General features: G+C 54.0%; 1 protein-coding gene across 1 annotated transcript in view; it reads left to right on the forward strand.

Annotated features, from left to right (window-relative positions):
• The window catches only part of LOC109453648 (treslin-like), a 162,508-nt gene that overhangs the window by 45,686 nt on the left and 107,378 nt on the right, over positions 1–9,444 (forward strand). The gene's annotated exons all lie outside the window — the stretch shown is intronic.

The raw sequence follows: 9,444 nt of genomic DNA on the forward strand, positions 1-9,444 counted from the left end.
GCATTGTGTGCTCACGACCAGAGGTGGTGTAGAACCCAGCAGGAGAGCAGAGGCTTGAAGTCATTTTTCATCTGTGTCAGGTAGTTAGATGTTCATTTATGTCACTTACTTAGTTGTGGGACTTTGAGCAAATTCCTGCCCATGTCCAAGTTTCCCCTTGGAAAATGGGGATCACAAGCCAATCTTACAGGCTGTCTGGGGTCTTACTGTGGCTGCATGTAGACATTTAGCTATCGGTTGATTTATAATGAGGGGTTGGCTCTTGCACATATGGACGCTGAGTGGCCCGAGATCGGCATCAGAGCTAGAGACGCAGGGGAGCGAGTGGGGTGAGTTCCTGTCCGAAAGCGGGCAGGCTTCAGACCCCAGGAGAGCTGAGGATTCAGTTCTAGTCCAAAGGCAGGAGACCGAGGTCCCAGCTAAAGGCATGTGGGCAGGAAGAGCTCCCTCGTACTCCTGGGGGAGGCGGCCCTTTTTGTTCTGTCCGAGCTTTCGCCTGATTGGACGAGGCCCACCCGCATGAGGGAGGGCGGGCTGCTGGGCGCAGTCTGCTGACTCGAGTGTCACTCTCGTTGTAAAGGCCCCCACAGACAGCCCAGAGTAATGTCTGGCCAAGCGTCGGGGCACCCCATGCCCAGGCAAGCTGGCACACACAGTTAGCCATCACAAGATCCAAACCCTGTTTCCCCAAGGGACAGCTAGCGACGCTTAGCTTCTCCTTCGTCAGCTGTGCGATGTGTCCTGTGGGACAACTGTGTCCCGTTACAGCGACAGACTCTGGTTCTGTGTAAGTGGGACTTTCTAGCACTCGGGGGTTGAGGACGGACTGCGCTCTCTCGGGAGTGTGCTCTCTGTCCCTGGAGACGTCCAAGCGGAAGCTGGACAGTGCCCGCGCGGGAGACGGTCAGGGAGGAGCAGCGTCAGGGCAGCGTTGGTGACATGCTTGGCCGGAGTTTCCTCCTGACGCACGAGCCTGCTCCTGTGAGTTGGGGCACGCGCCCAGCAGGGTGGCAGGATTATGTGAGATCGCACAGGCCCGGGCACCTAGGTGTTCCGTCCAGGCCCAGCGTGGCTGTCACTCTGTGCCACCCAGAGTGCCAACGCGATGACACTCGGCAGCCGTCATGGGGTCCCCCTCACCTGGCAAGTCATACCTGAGCTCACGGGCCCAGCACACAGGGTCGTCCCCTAAGAATCCCAGCCGACTCTCACAGCCTGATTCCCTCCCACGTCCCCTCCAGCCCAGGACAGGCCTTGGCTTTCCCGGTGTCTTCCTTCTGTTGCTCCCGGAAGGACGGCCTCCTGAATCCCTAGAGACCGGGCTAGATGTCCTCCTATGCATTCCCTCGGCCCCGCTCTCTGGCCCTCACACCAGCCACGCTCCTTGTGTCTGTCACACACGTGAGCCGAGAGCCCCTCGAGGGCAGGAGGCATGTTTGCTGCAGTGCCTGAGCACCCACCTCAGTGCCCAGCACAGAGAAACGGTGTCACGTGTCACTTAGCGCCTTCACGTGTGTCTTCCATGAACGCCTTTCCACGTGGGGTCTTTCTCCTGAGCTCCTGCAGGCTTTCTTCAGTCGATTCTCCACAGAGCGGGACACACCGTCCCTGACCCATCCAGCTCGTCCACCAGGTGCCGGGCCGGGCCTGGGTTTAGGGATGGATCTGGGAATAGGACAGAACTGTGCCTTTCCCGGGCGTTACGTTACAAGAGGCAACACGGAAAAGCAGAGGTGAGGGTGACACCCTCTGCCGAGTTCCCATAACAAGCGCTTTCACTAGACGGAGAGCTCCTGGAGCGCAGGCGCCATCCAAGCGCGTTCCTGTCGCTTCTGTGCCTGACCCAGAGAAAGCAAATAGCATGTCATCGCTGCATGAATAAGTCAATCTAGGTAATTCTGTGCTTATGCCAGTAATTGGGGCATGTCCTCCTATCTGGCTGAACTGCTGTGATGTTAGGCTAACCCAGAATTTTGGAATTGAAAAGAACAAAGCTCCGTCTACTTTATTCCTACAGTGGATCCCATGAAGACAAGTGAGGGCTCCTAGGTATGCAGGTACCAGGCGAAGTAAGATCATGTTGTTGGTAAATTGTAGACGTGGTGAAGGTGGAGATTTACACCTCAGTGGCTCCAGGGAAGCCCGCGATCCGTCCAAAGCTGGTGTCTGTTGCTGTTGCCCCATTCTTCATTAGTACAGAGAAGGTGACACGCACTTCAGACCCTGTTCCAACGAGCGCTATGGCAACAAGAATTTTTGCCCGATGAAGCAATTGCCAAGCTTCAGCCACAGCCCACTAATTCCACACACCAGACTGCCCAGCAAACGCAAATGAAAAAATTTGGACAGTTCATTGAAATTCACTATGATCCTATTTGTCTCGGAATTAAAACCACGTTAATTGGGGATGTGCGACAATTCGTCTGGGGTTCCTTTGCTTTGACTGACTGTGCAAATCGGCAGTGGATACAAGGGCAATATTTAACCTATTGAATATGAATACACTGAAACAATGTAGACAGTCTTCGGCCGCTTTGGCAACTGTGTTCCTGCGCACAAGTAACGAAAATGCTAGCCACAAGAATTCCATCCCTCCTTTCCAGCACTTGCTAGTTTCCATGGCACAGCTACTCAGTGTCCTCTCTCTAAGAGCAGCAGCGTCACAGGAAATGAACTTGTGTCATGCGGTTGAATTTTTGTAAGTCTTTCCCACTTTCTCACTGCCTCCTGCTCGTGGGAACTCGTGAAGCTTTGCACTGTGTGGACCCCAGGGAGTTTGAGAAGGGCCTCGCTCAGAGCTGATGGAATCTGGGACTGAAACACCTGCCCGATCAGATGACTGGTTCCGCTCGCCTTGGTGAGGACAACGCCACATGACAGGAATTAGGGTTTGAGGAATCACAGGACAGCACACATGTGCATGCCCTGAGAACCACATGTGAACATCGGGGAACCGGGTCAGGAGGTTAGTGTGGCCACTGGGTCAGATCGCAGCTCCGCTCCCCACGAGCTGTGTCCCCTCCTCCTGCAGACCTCCCGGTGAGATCCCCTGCAGGGGGAGCACATCCCATCTCCCAGGATGTGGGGGATCCCTGGGAGAAGATGGGAAAATGCCAAGCTTCCCGCCACAGGCGCTCGGTCAGCGTGCTGCTGCCTTCTCCCCCATCAGGGGCACGCGGGGGGTGTGGACGGTCAGTCCAGGGGCCCCGCCTGGGGACCCTTAGACCCACAAGCAGCTGTGGGACTAACCGGTTAACGCTGATGGCGGCCGTTCTTGAGGAGGCCACGAGGGCAGACACGGCTGTGACAAATTGCTTGTCTGGTCTTTACACGAACACATTTGTCAGCAGCAGAGGAGGAGCGAGAAAAGGAACCAAAGGAGCACGAATGTCAGAGACGCGCTCTCACTGACTCCCTTGTTCTGCACGACATTCTCACTCAAGGCGTTCTGCCCAGTGTGAGGACAGCCCCTCCCCGGACAGGACAGTGGCCAGTGACCACAGGAGGGGACCCCGGGGGATCGTGCCCAGCTCTCAGAGTCTGTACTTTCCCTCCCCCCCCTTTTTAGCAGGGATGGTGGGAACAAACCAGAGGAGGGAGGAACAGACAAAAGCGTTACTTCCGTCTTTGACAGAGGCCTGTGTGTGATGGTTGGGAGGTGGACGGATCTCGATTGAAATCCAACATCAAGTCCAAGCTCAGACTTGCTCACTGGGACTTCAGGTATATTTACAAGTGTCCCTCAGCCTCAGTGCCACAGCTATAAAACGGTTATAATAACACCCACTTCTTAAAGACGGGTGAGTAGCAAGAGAGACAAATGTCATTTATCGCTGCCTGGCGTTAAATATTCTCTGGCTTCTTTGTGTATCACGCGTCTCCCACAAAATTATAATTAGAGTAGGAAGATGGGCGTTCCGTTTACCTCCGTATTCTCAGCGTCGAGAGCCCTGTCTAGGACATAGTCGGCAGTTTATAAACATGGGTTGAGTTGATGGTACTGTAGATAAAAGATTAGCACAGTGTCGTTACATCGTGAGATCTCAAGGTGTGATGTCTTCCAGCAACTCAGGGACAAGGGGAAGAATTCTTTGTCCTGACCTGGGAGGCCAAGTTAGATTTTGCTTGGAAGGTAACATAGCAGAGTCTGTGAACACGAACTCTGATCCCGGAATGCCTGGGTTGAAACCCCAGGTCTCCCTCTGTGGAACTTCAGGTGACGTCCGTGACCCCTCCATGCCTCCGTCTCCTCGACCGTACTCTCGGCTGGCAGTAACAGCAGCGCCCACTTCGCAGAGGGGGGTGCTTGGGCCGCCTCGGCTCCTTGGGGGGGTCCGCTCTTCTCAGCGGGCTCTGGACCCGCGGGGTTGGCTGCAGGAAGGGGCGTCACAGCTGTGGTCACTGAGTCCCAGGGCTCTTGAATGAGGGAGTCACAGCCCTGGGGCCTGGGGCCCTGATACCTGTGTGTCCGTTGGGACTGGGGCTCATTGTAGTGCCACTCGTGGGGGAGGGGACGTCAGGGCCTTTTCCCTGCAGGCGTGGCCTCCTGAATGGCACAGTGTCTCACACTGGGGTAGGCGGGGGCAGGAGGGAGCTCACAAAGCTGGTTCTCACTCCCAAGAAGGACTTCTTTGAAAGCCCTTGTAATCTGCCTCCCCGTCCGCTCCCAGAAGTAAGTTCCAGCCTCTGTAATAAGATCAGTGCACTGTCCGTCTCCTACACACATCACGCATGTGCCACAGGCTCCCTCCATGCGTGTCTCTCCTGACAGACTTAGCGTGAGGCTGGGCCCGCGTCTGAAGGCTCATGGCTCCATCCCGCAGCTCGCATCGCCCCTGGCGCATTGTGTGGGTTCAAGGATACATGCGTGCATGCATGCATGAATGAAATGCATCCGTTTTGCAAGCAAACGAGAAAAGGCTAAGAACACGCAACATGTTTGGCCGAATGACACTTCCGGTGCGGAAGTGTGTGCCCTCTCCCTCTCTCTCTCTCTGTCTCTGATTCAATTCCTGCCACTTGCTTTTCAGTAACAAAAGAAATGAAGGTCTAACTGTGCAGCTGGTTTTCCCACGTAGACTCAGATTTGTGGAAAACGGGTGCACTTTGGGCCAGGACACCCCCACTGTGATGGCAGGTGTTTGTGACTCTATGACAGGTCAGTTCCCACCTGAAGGTGCCCCCTGCACAGGCATGTCCTTGTGCCCAGAGGCCTGGGACCTCCCTCAGGGACACCATGGACCAAGCTGGGCACCCAGAGCCCGGGGCTTCTGGAAGCCGGTCACGTAGAGCACAGCCGGCCCGAGTCGTGAGCCAGCCCTGCACACAGTGATTTATCTCAGAGGGACGCGTTTGCAGTCCAGCCGCACACACAGGCAAGCTTCTCCCTCCCCCATCCAGCACATGCACACACAGCGCGGCCCTCACATGTGCGCGCGCACATACACACACACACACACACACACACACACACACGCACACGCACGCTCATCCTGGCCAGAGTGCAGAGGAGAAAAGGCTCCTTAATTCCTCAGGGAGGCAGTGTCCCGAGCCTGTGGCCTCGTTCCTGGCGGGTCCCTGAGCCCGTTCGCAGCCACACTGGTGCTGCTGGGGCCCAGGAGGCCACCTAGTCGGCTGCCTGAGCGCCACTGGCCAGGCCTGCCCCCCTCGCTGCCACTGAATCCCCCACCAGCTGCTTCTCTCTCCACCGCTCTCTGCCTCTCTCAGCACATGATAAACTCCCTCACATCCCTGGCCCATCCACTCCCAGCGTTCTTGTGTCATTGCCCTCTCGCCCAGCAGTAAATGGGCAGGAGGCACACAGGCTCCGGAGTCTGGTTCCAGCCCACTCACCTCCCTGCTGTGTGGCCTTGGACGGGACCCTCACCCTGTTCTGATCTTGAATTTCCTCACCTGTCAAATGAGATCACTTGTATCTCGGCTAAATAAGCCAATGAGACAAGAATGGCAGATTGCCAGGCCTGGTGCTGGGACGTGTCCACTTCTCCTCGCTGCTCTTTCTTCCCGCCAAGCTGAGCCCTCCCCTGGGCCTGCCCCTCTCGCCAAACCACTAGGCTTTCCCTCTGCTGCGGCTTCTGCCCCCGGACCTGTAGCCAGGCCAGTCTTTGCTTCCAGAAGAAACTGTCCCCGGACAGCACCGCTCTCCTTAGCCGCACCCCTCCTCTTCATTTACTGATTAATCTTCATCACTCCGCCTCAGGTGCCTTAAATTACACACCCTCACAGCTTCTGTCGGGTCCTCAGTGCCCACTTCAGTCACATCCCCTCAAGGCCCTCACCGTTCTGGTGCCGTCGTCCCCCCCTTCAGTCTGGGGTAGCAGTGGGCTGTGCGGTGGCTGGAGGCGGGCCTCCTGGCTCAGCCACTGACCAGCTGGGGCCAGTCACACCCCTTCTCTACCCCTCAGTTTCATCACCTGGGAAATGGGGCTCCAAGGAGCACCTGCCTTGTCTGGTGGTTGTGAGGACCACATAGGCAGTGCGTGCTAGGGCTCGATGCTCATTGTCTCGTGTTATGACTCTGAGAACCCCCCACCCCAGAGCGCTGACCTCCCCGCCCCGGTCCTCCTCATCCTCACCAGTCCTCAGACAGGGGCGTCCTGTGCAGCTGTCCCCAGGCGATCAGGGATGTGCTAGAATGTCTTGCCCCTTCCACAGCTGCCACCATCCTCTCCTCCCAGGCGACTGCACCCCACGCCTCTGGCCTCGGTGCCACTGCTGTGCCCGGGTTTAGACTGTTGTGGACTTTTGCACATCTCCACCTGGACAGGGGCGCCCACTGGCTGCGTTGGGACCACCACCTTTGGTCTTTGAGCAGGCGAGAGGAAAGCGCAGGCTACACTCCCTGAGTCATACGTGACTAGTCAGCAAACACACGTCCCACACAGGGCTGCTTCCCGCACTCCACGCCATGCCCACCACAAAGCTGCCCTGCGTTAACAGTGCCACCGAGAGGCAGAAGGGTCGCCCCCCCGACACACACACACACAATTTCTTCCTCAACAGATCCATTCTTTGCTTGTCTACACCCCAGCAAATCCATTTCCTGCTTCCCTCCATTCATTCTCCACACGGCAGCCAGAGTGCTTGCTTCAAATTATAAATCTAAATCGCTTGTGGGTTTTATCGTCTCCCTGCCTGCAACCTCCCAAAGGCTTCCCATTATACTGAACATGAAAGCTAACCTCCTTACTGTCACCCACGAGACCCTGCGTCACCTCACCTCTGCCTGCTTCACCCATCGGTCGCCCTGCGGACTGCGTCTCCTAGTCTAGTTCGCCAGGTTCCGACCACGTGGCCTTCGTCCATGCACTGCCTGTTCCCTCTGCCAGAAACGCGCTTCCTCAGCCGTGCATACACCGCGTCCTTTGGGAAGCCTTCCTGGCCACCCGACGCACGCAGTGCCCCTCTCCAAGGCGGAAGCCTCCCTCCCTTACACCTCCTGCCGCTGAAAATCATTTTGCTTGCTCCTTTGATTGCTGTCTGCACATTCATTAGAATGGGAGTTCTGAGACATCGGGCCTGAAACATTCATTCATTCATTCACTCATCCACTCAGCAAGTATTGAGGATACGTGTAGTACGCACAAGACGTTTTTGCTTCAGAGGACAGCATTTCAGCCACCAGCCCTGCCCTGCACATCCCAGCTGCCTGATAAATATCAGTTGACTAAATGAATGAATAAACCAAAGGGCAGGAAACAGATTGGTCAGAAAGAAGAATGTGGGTCACATATACATCGCTAACAGTAAACCTGAACGTTACTAATGTTACTGAGACCGGCTGAGGCAGCCTACGTATCCAACAGGGAAAATGCGCTCGGAAAGGCTGCCTCATGAGGCTTCTGAAATTATGCAAGAATCATTAAAATGTAGAACACGACAGTAAGTCACCAGCATGAAGACACCATGCATATTTCTTCTGTTAGCAGGGTGACCACTCAGTAACTTATTGGGCGTAATTTATTAAGTGCTCTCCTTGACAAATGGAAGGAAACTGTTTGCAATTAAACCACACTCGCACTGCTGGTTTTGAACAGTAATTTCATGTCCAGAATTTATTGGCTCTTTGAGGAAATTCTCAAAAGCTGCTATGAGCTGAAGTCAGGGTGGAGATAGGAGAGACAGTGTTTGCATGGGTGGCAGTGCGGTACCTGGTTCCAGCCAGGAATCCGAGGCTCGCTTCCCGTTTGCAGATAGCAGTTACTTTACACGTAGCAGCATCACTTCCGTGTGAGGTCATGTGTACCTGCTCCCGGTCCTTTCCGGCACTAGGCCCAGTCAAGACAGAAGCCAAATCCAGGTGCAGCAAAGTCTCGGTCAGTCAGCTTCCCGTGGAGAAAGGTACTGGGAGCTATTGCAAAGTCTGAGTTCTCAAGCACTAAGAATAGTGTGTGCTTTTTTAAAAGAGTCCATTCGGTTGGAAAGTAAGTTAACCAAATACTGACGGTTGCTAGTACTCGGGAGGCGGAATCTAAATGACTGACAGATGAAAAGGCCTTATATCCACATATTGCATATTGGTTTGTCCTCTTAGAAAGGATAAACATTATTTCCTACAGATTAAGGACATAATGCTTTTCTTAATTCACTTTTTTCCGAGCACTTAGGCAATGTTCCATCCAGGTCCGCTCGGTCTATATGCATACTTTGGGTTTGTGGGTCTGCATTGATATTTTATTGTGAAACTAAAAAGCGTTCTTATACACGGTGTCGCAGAGCTGCCCGGTCAGTCTCTGAAATCTCGTCAGACTCCTTTCTGTGTTTAGGTGTCAGGATGGGTATCGCTTTCTGCAACGTGCTGTGACCTGTGTCTAATCACTTTTCTTGAATGACTCAGGGAGGGGACTCAGTGGCATTTGTGAATGGCAGAATGAGATACAAGAAGCTGGGTGAATTCTCTCTTCCACATACTCCGTGATATGGTTTCCCAAGTGAGAAATGTGCTAAGGCTTCTGCCCAAGTCAGCTATCAGTCCTGTACGCCACAGTGAGGGGTGACTTAATGTGTCTGGGATGAAAACATTCTGTTGGTGTTGTGTTTACACAAGAACAGGTGAATCGACAAATGGAGAAAAAGTCCAGGAAACCGTAGATGCACCCATCAGACATGGCAGAGGGGAAAGGTGATCTCTGTAATAAGTGACGCTGCAAATAACATATCTTAACCCCCAACCTCACACCAGGTATTAATATCAATTCCAGGAGTACAGATCTAACCGTGGAAAGTAAAACAACAAAGCTTCTAGAAGAAATAGCATCTTCTTGACTGACCGTGGAGCCTGTAAAGATTATTCTTAAATAGGACTCAAAATGCCAATCATAATGGAAGAAAGGGATACATTTCTATACTAAAATAAAGAACTTGCATCGATCGAAAGGACACCACTAAGAGAGTGAAAATGCATGTCACGGGATGCAAAATAGT

The sequence above is a fragment of the Rhinolophus sinicus genome, chromosome 13 (assembly GCF_057876585.1).
Source record: "Rhinolophus sinicus isolate RSI-liver-muscle chromosome 13, RSI-T2T, whole genome shotgun sequence".
Classification (NCBI taxonomy): Eukaryota; Metazoa; Chordata; class Mammalia; order Chiroptera; family Rhinolophidae; genus Rhinolophus; species Rhinolophus sinicus.